Genomic DNA, 15,695 nt, shown 5'->3' with positions numbered 1-15,695 from the left:
TAGCAAGTCATGTGACTCTCACAGAAGCTGAAATACAGAACCATGAATCTACCAAATGAGAAAACAGACAAACGCACACCTCTGGAATGTCTGAAAACCTGAGCCCAGTGGCTTGATATTCCTTCATGCTGGTAGTTGCATTTTTACAACGGTGCCATGCATGTGCATGCATGCTAAGTTGCTTCGGTGGTCTCCGACTCTTTGAAACCCTATGGACTGTAGCCTGCCAGGCTCCTCCATCCATGGGATTCTCCAGGCAACTTCTTGGCAGAACATGACATGGGGCACATGGGTCCCACCCACCATTCCTGTACACAGGCTATTTCTCCCTGAATAAGCTCTGGGAATCTCAGTGTCAGTTTAGGTGCAGTAGGCAGAAGATGGGCTCTGAAATCTGAGCTCTGTTAAATGGGAATAATAATGCCAAATGTACATTGCTGCGGGGCTGAATGGGCGTGCCACACCCGGGCAGTGTCTGCCGTGGAGCAGTCACTAAACTGACGTCAGTGTGCATCCTCCTACCAGACTCCCTTTCTGAGGTTCATCTCACGTCTCACATCCTGTCGACTCCAGGCTGAAAACTTCTCTTTTCCGTAAAGTCTTACAGTTCTTACAAGACAGACTGCATCACTTAGCTCTTCAGCATTAAGCCTGTGTATATCTTACATACATCATCATTTTCCCAGCCAGGTTTTCAGATCCTTGAGGGAGACCATGTCTCGGGCTTCTTGGGATGCTCTGCAGAGCTTGTGCTGTCCTTAGTAGCTCAGTTGTGACCAACTCTTTGAGACCTCATGGACTGTAGCCCACCAGGCTCCTCTCTCTGTCCATGGGGATTCTCCAGGCAAGAATACTAGAGTGGGATGCCATGCCCTCCTCCAGGGGATCTTCCCAACCCAGGAATTGAACCCAGTTCTCTCGCATTGCAGATGAATTCTTAACTGTCTAAGCCAACAAGGAAGCCCTGAAGACACAGTGGGGGCTCCAAGGCAGCTTGTTTTCTCCGTGGGATCCCAGTTTCCCTCCCTCACCCCACCCGCACATCTATACAACCAAAAATTCTTTGTGATGGGCAGTTTCTAGGGCCAGTCTGGAACTCTTCAGCAACTTTAGTTGGTTGCCTTCAAGTCTGCTGATAAAGGTTTACCTTCAGGCTGCTTCCGGCAAGTATTCTGAGCTCCCTAGAGAACAGGCTGAAAGGACTGGGGCCAGTGCTGCTGAAAGGAGATGCCCTCAATCCAGGAAGGGAGCCCAAAGCTGGAAACACACAGGGACAGCCCACGAGGGCTCCAGTTCAAGCGGGTCGAGGGCACCTCCTTCAACACAGTGGGGTTGATTTCCCCCCATTAGCCCCAATCCCTTCTGTCTACAGGCTGCTCTGCCATCTCTGCCCATTTGCTGAGAAGGCACTGGCCTCAGGGAGAGCCCTTGCTCTCCAGACTGCAAACCTCTCTGTCTTCCTGGGATAAACAGGGGTTTCAAAGCTCCTCAAGGTCAGAAGAAGCACAACGAGGACACAGTCTTCCTGGCTGAGCCAGCGTCCCAGACCCTGCCTTATGGAGGACCTTGCAGATGGATGGTGACTTAGAGAGGCAGGTGAGCGGGACCAAGGACATGGTGCCACAAGCTTGGGCTTCGCTGCTGGCTCAGCTGGTAAAGAATCTGCCCGCAATGCGGGAGACCTGGGTTCCATCCCTGGGTTGGGAAGATCCCCTGGAGAAGGGAATAGCTACCCACTCCAGTATTCTGGCCTGGAGAATTCCATGGACAGAGGAGCCTGGCTACAGTCCACAAGCTTGGGCAGGAACCCTCGCTGCTCACAGGCAGCCAGTCAGCCCAGAGCCCCTCCTTGAAACCATGCCCCCACTTCCAGTCAAAGGGCCAACCTTCCCTCTGTAGTTCCTGCATCCCCTCCATCAAGGCTGCCCCCAGAGTGCTGCTTTAACTGTTCTTCCCCTCCATCAAAGTCACCCCTACTCCAACCCCAGGCCCAGAACAAGAGTGCTATCCTGTAAGCCTCCTCCTTTTGTGCCCCTCCACCCACCCACTGCCTGGCCCAGTGCCCAGGACACAGCACAAAGTAGGAACTCAAGAAACATTAGCTAAATAATGTCGACCACAGAATTTGTTTCCCAGGAAGACTGATGAAAAGAAAGTTTATTCTGCTCTTCATCTTTAAACAATTAAGCAATTTTGTTCTTTGAAGTACCTTGTGAACAATATATCAGCAAGCCTAGAATGCTATCAATTTGCCTGTATTCAGAAAACTCAAGGTTTACTTTCATTAAAAAAAAAACAAAAACCACTGGGTAAAGCCCAAGATTATTAAATAAGCAAAAGACTGGAAACAACCAAAATATCCATCCGCAAGGGCCTGGTTAAATAACAAGGTACAGCTATATAATGTAATTTATGCAGTCAAAATAAACAAGTAAAAAAGAACAAAAAAGTTCTTAAATAGTCAAAATTTACTATTCAGTAAATGTAAAGTGAAATAATAATGTATATGGTATGCTTCCATTTAGATAAAAAAAAATTTTAAATACACCTGCACATGCATACACACACACATACACATATACATATTTTCCAGTACGTGCATTCACCACTTCTGAACCGAAGAGACCAGTAGAAGTGGTTGCCTAGGGATAAGGGGACTAAGAGATGGGGTGAGAGAAAGACAGTTCACTTTGAATACCCTTTTGTACCTTTTGAATTTTAAACCATGTAAGTATTGACCTATTCGAAAAAATTAAATTAGAAATTCAAAGCAAACAATGGGTGGAAAAGTAATAAAAAATCTACTTTAGAAAAACATAAAAGAGAAATTCCCATTTAAAAAAGGTTCAAGGCAGCCCAGCTGAGTCATCTGTTAACTGCGGAGAAAACAAAAACCGAGGCAGCACCCTTGTGTGGCCAAAAGGACGCGTGGCAGCCGCTGGCACTGGTCTGCGCTCCTGTCCACTTTCCTGGGGGACCTCAGAGAGGGGCAGGGCCTCTAACCCCCTCACCTTCCTCCTCGGAGAATGGGTTTGCTCGGACCAGCTCTTAAGAGCACACAGGCCTGCTCCCCTCTGGGAAGACGGAGTCCCCAGGTAGACCCAGCTAGTTACTCACTGACAATCTAATTTAAAAAGAAGAGACACTCCTTAAAAAGGAGAGAGAGTTTCCTTCCCCTCGCTGAAGCCTGTGGCAGGCAGATAAAAACCTCAAATCCCTCCTCCCCAGAATGTGATGAAACCAGTGCCTCTGACTCCAAGAGCTTAAAATACATTTGCGGACACACCCTTCCCTCCAAACACACCTGCTGCTTTTTTCCTCTCTTCCCACATCCTCTCTGGACAGGCCACGTGCCCATTTATGACAGAGCTGAAATATTTCCTTTTTTGTTCTAATATTTCCTGCAGGGCCCCTCCCCTCTTTTATGGCTGCCATTCACAGCCATCTGGGACGAACAGGAACAACGCGCAGCTTCAGGATTTAAAGACAATGACAACATGTCACTTTTTAAAAATAACACAGTTAACAGAGGCTCCCCTCCATGCCCAAAACATACTTTTTAAATAAATGCAACTTGACAGCAGTGACTAGATATTGTCCACTCTGGCAGAGGCTTAGAGAGATGTGTACGTCTCTCTCTAAACTGTTCAGACAGAACTTTCTAACGAGATGCTTTTAAACATGGGGCCCAGCAGTATTCTCTGTTGCCCAAACTTTCTCTCCAAGCCCCACCTCCACCCACTTCAAACTTACAAAGTGGCTAAATTTGCTTTCCATGCCTTTTCTGCAGGATGAGGGAAACCAAAGCCAGAATGGCTCTGAGATAATACAATTGCACTTTTGAGGATGAGAAAATTGAGGTCCACAGTGCAACAGGTCCCAGGAATACACAGTTCTCCCTCCAAGGGCCAGGGTAAAAAGTCTCATAGCCCTTCACTTCTTCCCAAATTTGCTTGCTTTTCACACGTTTCCTCCCAGAGGACAGCTTGTGACATGCGGCCTCCTCTGGCCAGGCAGAGCCCCCCAGGTAGCCCCAGCTCCCCCAGACTGGCCCTACAACCTGTTCCCCAGGCTCCCCGCCCTGTCTCCAGGGGACTACAGACCCCATGAAATGTGACTGGTGTCAGATGTTGAAATGGTAATATCTTGGATATATTGAGTTAAACAAAAGACCTTACCAAAATTCATTTACCCGTTTCTTTTTACTTCTTTAAAATGTGGGACTTCCCTGGAGGTCCCAGTGGTTAAGACTCCATGCTTCCAGTGCAGGGAGCAAGGCTTGGATCCCTGGTCAGGGAACTAAGATGCTGCATGGTGCAACCAAAAACAAACAAACAACCCCCCCCCAAAAAAAAAGAGAAAAAAAAACATTAAAATGTAACTGCTAGAAAATTTTAATTACCTGCAGGATTCACATTATATCTTCACTAGATTATGCTGCTCTAAGTTATAAGCCGTTTATCCCAGTCATCAAAACTGATCTGTCCCGTGTCCGAGTCTCTGCCCAGCCATTTTCTATTCTAAAGACCAGCCATGCCAGGCATTCCTGATAGATAGTGTGCCCCAGGAACCACGCTGACACTGAGCCTGAGTCTCCACAGTGATTGCAAGGATTGTTTCTCCCCTTCTGCAGGAAGTAGAAGAGAGATCCTGTCGCCCTGCAAGTGACAGTAATTCTACCTGAGCACTGGCTTCCCAACAGTCATCTGTCTTGGAGGATTTTTATGCCTTCAAGTATAGTGGTAGCTTGAAGAGGAAGAGGAGGTGGATGAGAAGAAAATAAAGTCTTGAATCCTCTTCAACACGAATCCTTGGTCTCCTCCCAAGTCAATAACTGGCTCCCACGTGGGGACCCCGCTTCTTGGTCAGGAACTGTGCCGAGTGCTATATGCGCATCGTCTCATCCCATTTTCTCAGCAGCCCTATGGAGTGGTTTATCTCTGTTTTCTAGATGAGGAAACTAAGACTTGGAGAGGTTAAGTAACATGCCCAAAGTGACCAGGGGAGCGTGGCGAAGCCATAGGATTCGGTCTGATAAGCTCCACACCCATGCTCCTCACCATCCCTGAACCTGCCTCAGCTTCCTCATCTGCAGGCTGGGGACAATACCTGCCTGAAGGCAGGGTTGGGAGCCCCGTGATCCCCAAAGACCGTTCCTCCCCTGAGAGTAGGTTCCGGGCTCCTGATGAGGTGCTGGTTGGAAGAATCTCCGTCTCCAGCCACTCTCTGGATGGGCGACACCCCACACCATAGGCTAACAACCTGTTCCCACATTCTTGACCTTGGGGCTCTCTTGACCTTGAGGCTCTCTTGACCTTGAGTTTCCTCCTGCCAGGGTGCCTCCAGTTCCTGTCTCACAGAATTAAGTGTCTCTAGGCTCCTATATCAAGACTCCATCTAAACTTCATCTCTCCCAAAAACCCATCAAAACTGTTAGTCAGAGAGCTGCCCCTTCCTACTCTGCTTTCCAGAAGGTGATGCTCTTCCTTAGGATCCTGAACTCCCTCGCCCGCAAAACTCATTCTCAGAAGAAGCCTTGACATCGACAGACCTAACCAGGGTCTCACCTCTCTCAGGAAGTATTCTGCATTTAACTCATTCAGAAAATGTATCTTGAGCATCCATTGCCCACCAGACATTCTTTGGACCCTAAGCATAGCAGTGACAGTGACAAAGTTCCTGGGCTTCCGAGGGTTTCCCCCAAACAGTGCTGCCCTAAAGACGCTAATCCAACCATCCTGGTTCATGTTTCTCAAGGTTCTGCTGCTGTTGTTTGTAGGTCAAGGAATGATTAGCTAATGGGCATTGGGTATGGTTTGTGTTTTGCAATGGTAAATAAAATATGATACATTACTTGAAGGAATGCAACACAACCATAAAAATATGTTTCTAAAGAACACTGCTGCGTTGGTAAATGTAATAGAACGCTCAGGAAGGGACAGCTTGCAACACTGTATACAAGTGGCCCTTAACAAGGTATCAGAAGGAGGTACTTAATGAGAAATACCTTTCTAGCCACTCTTGCCTGGCTAAGCGGTGAAGAATCTGCCTGCAATGCAAAAGACACAGGTTCAAACCCTGGGTTGGGCCTGGGTTGGGAAGATCCCCTGGAGAAGTAAATGGCAGCTCACTCCAGTATTCTTGCCTGGGGAAACCCATGGGCAGAGGAGCCTGGTGGGCTACAGCCCATGGGGTTGCAAAGAGTCAGACACGACTGAGCAACTAAACCACCACCACGTCTCTCTAATTATATCCAGTGTTAGGAGTGGGGCAGAAGGGTACTGGTTTCCTAATTCAAACTGTGGATGGTAAAGCCTACTGAAATGTTCTCAGTCAGTAAGGAGACCTGGAAAATCCATTTTCTTCTAAGTATCGGTGATTCAGTGGGAGTGTGAATCACTCCCAAACTTCCAAGAAAAAGAAACCTTTCTGTTTACTAAAAAACTATGTGGATTTTCAAAGCTGTAGAAACAACACTCAATCCTAACTATATGTGAGTAGGTCTCCATGTGTGCTGGTGAATACAGAAAAAAGACTGGAAGGAAATATTCCAAAATCAGGGTGCTGTAAGCAGTTTTCTGTTTTAATTTTATATCTTTCCATATTTTCCAAATTTTATATCATGACCCTATTGCTTTTATAATCAGAAAATAAGCAGCAAACTGAATGCTAATAGTTTTTTAATTTCCTCATGTATCTGTTTTTATAGGCACCATTTCAGTGGGGTTTGGAGATCAGCAGGGTGTGAAACACAAATGAAATTCCCCATTCCTGCAGGGCTGTGTATACCCCCTTGGCCCTGAAGAGAAGCTCTCCCCACATCCACACTGGCAGCCAGCTGTCCACAGCTGTTCTGAGAAGGCTGCAGATGAATGGAGCTGGTGGAAAAACACAACATTCCTGACTCTCCAAGGATGGCATTATGCTTGGAACTCTCGCTCACCAAAGAAGTAAATAAATAGAAGAGAGAGAGGGGTGGCAGTCAGTGAGAGGAACTTCAGTGCTGGAGGTGGGTCAGCTGCCCGAGTTCATACCATCGGAAAGAAGACCCCTCCGCCTAAGCCAACCATCCTTGTCAAATCAGGATTAATGCAGCTTGACCACAGCCCTCCTGGGCTGTACCTCTAGAATGCCACCTTCCCTTCCTGCCACACATCATCTGCCTCTAAGCTAAAGGGATTCCCAGCGCAGGGCCCCTGGCTGATTCATCTTTGTACACCTTCTAGCACTAATGCTATTTTACCACCTATTCTCCAACTATTTTCTCAGCCACTGCCAGGCACTGTTCTGCCATTGGGAATACCTGGGGAGCAAATCAGACAAGCTCCTTGTCTTCATGAAGCTTATATTCCAGTGGGGGAGGCAGACAGTAGACCAAAGGAGAACCAAAATTATGCCCCAGACAGATTGGGGTGCTATAAAGAATCCATTACTGGGCTCTTTCAGCTGAGGTCTAATGACAAGGTTAAAGCCAGCTGTAGGCAGATCTACAGGAAGGGCCTTGCAGACAAGGAGAACAGCCAAAGAGAAATGCATGAGCTCCGTGTGTTGAAGGAGCAAAAAGGAGCTAGGTGGCTGGAGTACGGGGTGGAGGCGGGGGGATGGTCAGAGAGGAGGGCAGGGGCCAGACCGCGGAGGGCCCACAGGAGGGGAGCACACGAGTGGCCCCCCTGCCGCACTACAGGAGACTCCCCCTGCGGCTCCATGAGGGTCCGTGAGGCTGGGCTGCGCCATGAGTGCCCATAGAGAAGGATTGAATGGCCGTCAGTTGAATTGATGACTGGGTTCCCATCATCACGGAGGGCCAATCAGCTTGACTCGGGGCTCTCAAAATGTCTATGGAAGCCCTTCTCTTCTCAGCCACACTCTGCTTCCCCATCCTGGTCCTCCTGACACCCCCTTCACAGCACCAAGGAGCACGGCGGAGGGCAGCAAAGGAGCAAGCCTGTCCACCATGCCCAGCCCTCGGCGTGCGTTCAGCAAACACTTCCGTGCCCAGGCCTTGGGGTGGGCTCTGAGGGTGTGAAGCTGAACAACACAAGCCTGGCTCCCAAAAGCTGCCCCAGGCTCGCAGGGCACCGCCGTTGGCCGGAGCTGCCCAGCATCCACCTCTCCAGGTGGGCCGCCTGGTAAAACCTGCTGTGGGCGCCTGACTTGGTTCTGAAGGGTGGACTCATTCACTCCAAGGAACAGAGAGATGAATGAACAGAGAGACGAGCTCAGTGTCCTGCCTGCTTCCTCTGCTCGCCCCCAGCCCCATTCTTCACTCCACTGACCCAGGGAGAAGATACGCCCAGTCTCAGGAATGAAGTTGTAATTGGTGGGGTGGCAGGTACCATGTCTTTGAAGACACAGGTGTTTGGGGTTGGCTTGAAGAGAGGGAGGGGATGGGGACCACTGGGGACCGGTCTGGGGAAGGGGTTGGGGAGGAGGAAAAACACTCAGACCCCCTTAATCAGCATTGCACAGAAATGCCACAGCGAATGGTCAGAGAGGGCCGTGTCTAATTTGTTGCTTTCAGAATCTTCTCGGCATAAAACTCATTGTTGCCCTTATTTGCAGAAGCCAGTTACCCCGGACCTGAGTGGGTTCTTAAGCTCCGCCCTGCGCACTTTCTGGAATGTGCCTTATTTTGTGCAAATAGGGGGTCAGTGCCTGAGAAAAAGCAGCCACACCATAGCTCTAGGAAATGCTTGTATCCCAGGTCCCCCAGAACAGCTGAAAGCTGCCCGAAGCCCTACAGAGCCCCTCCACACAGGTCAGGGGTCATTCCCAACACCCGCCAGGCAGTGGGCGGCAGGTTTTCTCCCAGCGGGCACAGATATCCAGGGGAGAAGTCGGTGCCGAGCCTGGTTCCAGACCCTTGAGTCTTTTCCTCCCAGGAGGGGAGGAGGGTTATAAATAGCCTGGACTCCTTCAGCCGTCCACAGCACAGATCCCACACCCCCGCCCCAGCCTCGGCCAGCTGGTCCCTCCTCGCCCAAGTTCCCACAGCCTGCTGGAAGAGGGAGGGAAACAGCCCACCCACAGTGGGGGTGGGGAACCAAGACCTTCAGGGCCCCTTGGGAGCAAGTGGCCACCTATGAATTATCACTGTAACCCTGCCACACTCTTACGCCCCTTGGGAATTGCAGGGCTGGAGAGAGGCGAGGGGCTCCCTATATGATCAGGGAGCCTCATTCACCCTGGTCTTTCACCACCAGAGGCTTCCCTGGTGGCTCAGTTAGTAAAGAGCCTGTCTGCAATGTGGGAGATCCAGGTTCAATCCCTGGGTCAGGAAGATCCCCTGGAGAAGGGAAAGGCTACCCACCCCAGTATTTTTGTCTGGAGAACTCCATGGACAGAGGAGCCTGGCGGTCCAGTCCATGGGGTCACAAAGAGTCGGACCTGGCTGAGTGACTAACGCTTTCACTTTTCAGTTTTTCTTTTCACCCAGGTCAGCCCAGAAACCGCAAGCTGCACACTCAGTGTATGTTAATGCAGTGAATGGAGTTACAGGAATAACATTCTCCTCTCTCTGCCTCAGTGTCCCCACTGTAAGATGAATAAAAGCTGAACTCTGAACAATGAGGCACCTATGAGGTTAGCACGCAGTGAAAGTGAAAAGACACGGTCAAAACACTCCTAGTTTCCTCTACAGGAGCGCCAAGCACAACTCTGGGGACACTGATTCTTTTCTGTTCACGAGAGAAGACTTATGCTCAGTGACATTGCATTAGCCTTGAATTCTTGATATTTCATGCCCTTGAAAGCATAAAACTTACAAAATATTCTCTCTTGCAAGTCATTTCTGACAAATACAGATTGACACACAGCACATCCAAAATTCTTTTGATTTAATATGGTTCTGCTGGGCTGTACATGACATTTCAGTCTGAAGAGTAAGTATGGCCCTAGAATATTTAGGTCTGGGGAGAAAAAAGTCCTCTTAACTGTTCACCACTCAAATCCTTCCCGCCCATACACACTGGTAAGAAACAAGTGGCTAAAATTTAAGTGGCCAACTTGCAGTTCTTTTTAATTAAGACACTTTGTTTTCTCAATAAAATACAGCGTAAAAAACATTTACTGAAAACCCACTCATTGATGTCTAATAGCTGTGTCAAATACTCATAACAACATTTATTCCAACACCCCCAGATAATTGCTCATCTTTCTCATTTAGTATCCACAACAGCACAGCATTTGTGTCCAAGTGTAATTGATCCAGAATTGGGCTCCCTTTCAAAAATATCTGTAAAACCTAATTACCAGGAAAACAGAGTTCTGGCATCCTACGGAAAGTGGGTGCTTCGCAGTGAGACAAGCTGCAAACTCATCTTGGCTAATCAAGCCACATTATGTTACAAAAGGAGTTGGAGGAATCTGGGGTGAGGAGGGAGCAGGGAAAGTTGGGATAGTGTCAGACTGGAAATCTGCAGTGACAGCTCTGATTTTTTTTAATCCAAGGACAGGGGGCAGGAAATTAGCTGGCAAACATGGAGGTAGAAAGCACCAGATAATGAGCCCATGATGGGCTTGGGGTGTGGGGGTGGCATTTCTGATCTCAGGCTCTACAAGGCCTTGCGGAAGGAACTCTCTCCACCCTGCTCTGGGAGGTTGATGTCATTTCTAGCCTACCCCGGCCTCTAACACTGTAGCAGGTCACTCTCCTTCCCTGAGCCTGAGTCTGCTCATCTGCAAAAATGAGCGCTCTGAATATTTCTAGGGCCTCTTTCAGCTCCAAAATCCTGCGACTTCCTTTGCAGCAAAGGGCGTGCTTTCTGCTCAGGTACTTGGTGGGGCTGGGGGGAACAGAGAGTGGGAACGGGACCAGCCAGAATGAAGGACTGAGTGTTTCCAGCTCTCATGCAGTTCTGTACGGACTTGCAACACCCGGGTATCAGACTCTTTGGGGATAATGATTTCTTTCAGGCCAGGAACGGACCTACCCGGGGTGGTGCTAACCTCGCTGCCCTGGATTCAGCAACCTGGCCAATGAGGAACAGGGCCAAACCACTGGCCTTCTTGAGGAGCCTCTCTCCCAGTGCGGACCAAGACACAGCTTCCTCTTCTGAGGGTCTTCCCTTCCCACCGTCATCCCTCTTTCTGTCCCAGAGGCCCCAGAAACCCCAATCCCCCGAGGCTCCCTGGGCAGGCAGTACACGCCACCAACTCCGGCTTCCCCTCGGTCCCGGGCCCTCCACACCGCGGCTTGGGTACCAGCCATCGCGGCTGGATTCAAAGGAAAGGAGAGTTGTTGCCACTCGGCTTTTCTCGGGTTCCTCCTGGCCCTCTTCCTAAAGAAATCAGAGAAGCAGCCCTAATAACAAAGCAACACAGCGGCCGGAAGACGGTTAGCTCTCACAGGAGCAGGAGATGAGCCAGACCAGGAGCGAAGGCGTACCGGGCTCCTTTGCGCGTCTCTAGGAAGAGACTTTGGGCTGACCTCTGCGGGCAACAGATACCCGACTGGCCCTCGCTTAACTTTTCCCAGACGCGGAGGAACCGTTGCGTGCGCCCATTTCCCGCAACTTCCCAAATGGACAGCAGCATGGGCTTCAGGGTCCTACAAAGACACCACCTCGAGTAGGCGTCTCTACGAAGTCCTGGAGGCGCACCGCGAGATGCGGGGTCCCAGGTTTCCCAGTCCCTTTCCTAATCTTCAAGATAAGAGCTCAATGCGAGTGCCAGAGTCTCAGGAAACCGCCACTCTCCAAAACGTTCCCGCGCCTTCCCGGCAGAAGTGCGGTAAAACTTTTGGCAGAAACCACCTGTGGCTGTCGACAGGCCCGCCCCGCCCGAGCCCGAAGGCGCCGCCGAGCCCAGGACAGCATGCGCCCGCAGAAGTTCCCTTCCAGCCCCGCGCGCCACTTCGCTCCGGGCCGCGGTGCCAGCCAGGAGGCGCGGCGCCCGCTCGCTGGCTCGCTCTCCGCTGGCTCTCCCCTCCTCCCTCCCCCCTCCTCCCGCCTCCTCCCGTTGCATGGCTGCCGCACGGAGCCCCTGAATAGCCACCGCAGCCCCCCGCCTCCTACCCGCCGCGCCGAGGGCGCCCCTGCCCCCGCCGGCGCCCCGGGGCGCGCGGACAGCCGGCCTCCTAGCAACAGCTCGGGAGATCACTCCCCGGCGCCAGCGATGTAGAGCCACTCCTCTGGGAGCCCCGCGACCCCCCGACCCGCCTCGGCACAAGCGAGGTGCGGGGAAGATCGCGACCCTCGCAGGCGATGCCCCAGCTCGGCACGCGAAGCCACTCACCTCTGCGCGCCGCCCGACCCGCGCGTCTCCCGCACTTGGCGCCGGGCCGCGGTCCTCGCGTCCTCCTTCGCCGCCGCTGCGGTCCGTCTGTCCCTGCGCGCCGAAGCAGCGCGGGCCGCGCGGCTGTCAGAGTCTCGTGGCCGGGCTGCGCCCGCGGTGTGGAGCCGAGCAGCGGTGGCGGGCGCGCGGCAGCTCCTCCCTCCCCGCGCCGCGCCTCCGCCTTCCCGGCGCCCCGCCTCCCGCGCCTCCGCGGCTGTCAGCCCCGCGCCCCGCGCCCCGCGCCCCGCGCCCGCGCTGTCCGCGCCTCCGGCTCGGGGTGCGCACTGGGATAAAGGGCCCGGATGTCTGCGGTCGCCCCTCGCCGGCTCCCGCCCCCTCCCCTGCGCCCCCTCCCCGCCCTGCCACACATGCACTTGCTGCGTCCCAACCTCCTCCTCGGCTCCAATTAATTTCTATTTTGACAGTAACTGTGGCGGCGGGCGGGGCGCTCAGGACCCGCAGGGGCGGCGGGCGGCAGTCAGGACGCGGCGCGGGGGGCGGAGTGGGGGGCCGGGCAGAGCCACCCTCCGCTTGGGGCTCCTCGTCTTTTCTCTTTCTTTCCTTTTTTTCTCTTTGCCTCCTCCAGGATTTAAAGGGACAGCCCCGGCCGAGGCGAGGGGCCAGGCGCCCGCCGTTTCTCCGGTCTCCAGACGCCCTCTGCGGCCCGGCCGGACCCTCCCGCACCCGGAGCACAGGCTCCAGGCCGCCGGGTATTTTTAGGTCCACACCCGGCCCGGGACAGCGGGGCGGCGGAGCTTGGCTCGGTGGCCCCGGCGCAAGGCTATTTTTACAGAGTCCGATTGTGGGGGTGGGGGAGGAAATAAAACAACTCAGCAGCTGCTTTTCCAACCGAAAGTCTTAGGGAGCAAGGCGTGGGGTGCTTGAAGTTTCCTTAATGCTCTCCGAATTCCAGCGAGCTCAGAAAGACACCTCTCCGACAACGAGAAACCACAGGCACGCAGCCCTCCAGAGCTCCCAAATCCCTGCGGGCCTCCCCGCCCTAGAAGGCGCTCGGGCGTGGGGAGCACCCCCACCACCACCGCTCGCCAGACAGTGTACCCCGCACTCTGGTACCGCGTTGGCCTGGGACCGGCCTCCGGCTGCCGGTCCCTCCCCTGGACTGCCTGGGGGGCGGGCCTTCCGAAGCATCCAATCAGCCGGCTTTGCAGCCAAGGGGCGGGCCTGGGAGGACTTGTCTCCACCCCCGTCTCTCCAAGCCCCGCCTCCGCGAATAGGGTACCAGCCGGAGAGTCTGGGTGCGAAGGGCAGCGAGGCGGCGAGCGGTGATGGACAGCGCGAAGGGCCCATCCGAAGGCAGAGGAGGGGGTCTTGGTCCCGGAGCGACGATGTGGCGACTCTCGAGCAGACCTTCTGACCACTCGCAGGCTGGGGTACACGGACGCTCTGACTTTTTACCACCCCGCCTTCCGCACTCCCGGCTAACATAGAAACCCCTGCCCGCTTTGGCAAGCGGGATGTCTGAAACTGTACCCTCGGAGGTCAGCCGATCCTCTCCGGACCTCCTCCTTCAGGGGCGGCGAAGTTATCGGTCCTCAGAGTCTTTCAGGAGCTGCGCTTTCCTGAGCCGTGCTTGGCGCCCAGGAGAGACGAGAAAGCATATCCCGCCCTCCTGTTCTCATCCTATCCATTGACGAATGAGCGGACAATCGGACTCCTGCTGTCTGCGGAGCGTCTGACTATTTATTGAAGATACTCGATGACATCCTTCACAGAATTCACGAAAATAATGAACCTTTTGCTTGGCGCTTCTTACCAGTGTTGCTCACGAGGAATTGCCCTCGTTTCATTCATTCGTGTAATAAATGCACATTGCATGGTACCACTTTGGTGTAATGAAAAAAAAGGGGAAAGGCTCTGGAATGGGATGTGACAGCGGAAAGCTAGGCATAAACATGAAAGGAAGAGCTGATATGTAGAGCTGTGTACAGCCTACACTGGCCAGAGGCCTGGCTTTTCCTAAGAAAATGTCATTCGTTTGACAGTTTGAACAACCAGCTTATCCAAACTGTTCAAAGGCAGTTTGAAGAAATCAAAAGAAGTCTGTCGTGGAAACTGAGAATTTTAGATGCAAGATGTCAGACTTCCAAGTAGCTAAAGCAAAATAACATCCTCGCTTTAAGCAGCCCTGGGAGCCCTTGCCCTCCCAAATTAGGTTGTCTGTCTCCCTGCTAAATTAGGTTGTCTGCCTCACTTCCTTTCATTAAAGGGTCTTCAGCCATTTGGAAGACTATTGACCCAGCTGATATGGTCAAGCTAAAGCCAGAAGCATGCGGGTGCATCTAGGATGAACCTGGGAGATGTGAGCCCTGTGAGACACCTGCAGACAATAGGAATGCAGTCCAGGGGGTGAGGGCAAGCATGGCAGTGAAAGGGGTGTTTTGTTTAAGAAAAAGAGGGATGTGCGTACTAAATTAGAAGTGCCTCTAAATCAGAAAGTTTCTCCTCCCTTCTCTGGGTAGAGCTGGCTCAGAGCAGATGTTCAGATGGGGATCACTGAATGGCTTTTCGTGTCATGAGCTATGGAAGAAGGGTCCGTGTTCTGGACAGTGAGCTACAGGGCTTCTGAACCTAATCACCACAGGCAAACAGTTTATAAATTTAAGAGCAATCAGGATGTGACTGGTCTGCATTAGTGATAATACGGAATATTTTTAAATGGAGCAGCTGTTACACTGCGTTCACAGTTTTCATTCAGTTGTCTTTTTTCCAACAAGACTTCAAGCTCCTTGCCCACCTTGGTATCCTCTGTACACTTCACACTTGATAGGTGCTCATTAAAAGATTAATGAACACAAAGTCATTTCAGAATGGTGGAGTAAGCAGGGTAACGTGCACAGACAGAAATCAAGTACACTTTGTGAGACTCATTTGCGATTTACTTGTCTGTACAGAAGTGCAACTGTCAATTTTGCCATACATAATAGGATTCACTGGCTCGTGCCAGACTCTTCTCTTTATCGGCCATGTAACATAGAAAAGCAACTTATTCAATCCCTCAGTGCATCCATTTCCAAATACGTAGAGCAGAGATACGAGTGGGAACTCTTCTTCACCTTAGGGACGTTAGAATGACCGGGTGAGAAAAGGTGTGGGCAAGTGTTACCTCGTGGATGACATTCCTTAAGGAACTACTGTGGATCAAGCACAGAGGAATACATTGTAAACTGTCAATATTATTACTGGAATAAATTTTTTCAGAAATTATCTGAGAATTGGGTTCATATATTTGTCTGTGCTATCTGTGTGTTCAAATCCTAAAAGATGATGCTGTGAAAGTGCTGCACTCAATATGCCAGCAAATTTGGAAAACCCAGCAGTGGCCACAGGACTGGAAAATGTCAGTTTTCATTCCAGTCCCTAAGAAAGGCAATCCCAAAGAATGCTCAAACTACCACACAATT

The 15,695-nt window shown here is 51.7% G+C and overlaps 1 protein-coding gene across 3 annotated transcripts in view; it reads right to left on the bottom strand.

The window, feature by feature from the left end:
• ZBTB7C (zinc finger and BTB domain containing 7C) overlaps positions 1–12,599 on the bottom strand; it is a 379,298-nt gene extending 366,699 nt beyond the window's left edge. For 2 of the 3 annotated variants that reach the window (XM_070452590.1, XM_070452593.1), the window contains exon 1: positions 12,235–12,599. The gene's annotated coding sequence lies outside the window, so the exon portion shown is untranslated. The remainder of the gene's footprint in view (positions 1–12,234) is intronic. The other variant, XM_070452594.1, reaches the window with a different exon arrangement.
• Positions 12,600–15,695: the final 3,096 nt, after the last annotated feature.

This window comes from Odocoileus virginianus, chromosome 22 (genome assembly GCF_023699985.2).
Source record: "Odocoileus virginianus isolate 20LAN1187 ecotype Illinois chromosome 22, Ovbor_1.2, whole genome shotgun sequence".
Classification (NCBI taxonomy): Eukaryota; Metazoa; Chordata; class Mammalia; order Artiodactyla; family Cervidae; genus Odocoileus; species Odocoileus virginianus.
This window is presented reverse-complemented; position numbering and strand designations above follow the sequence as displayed.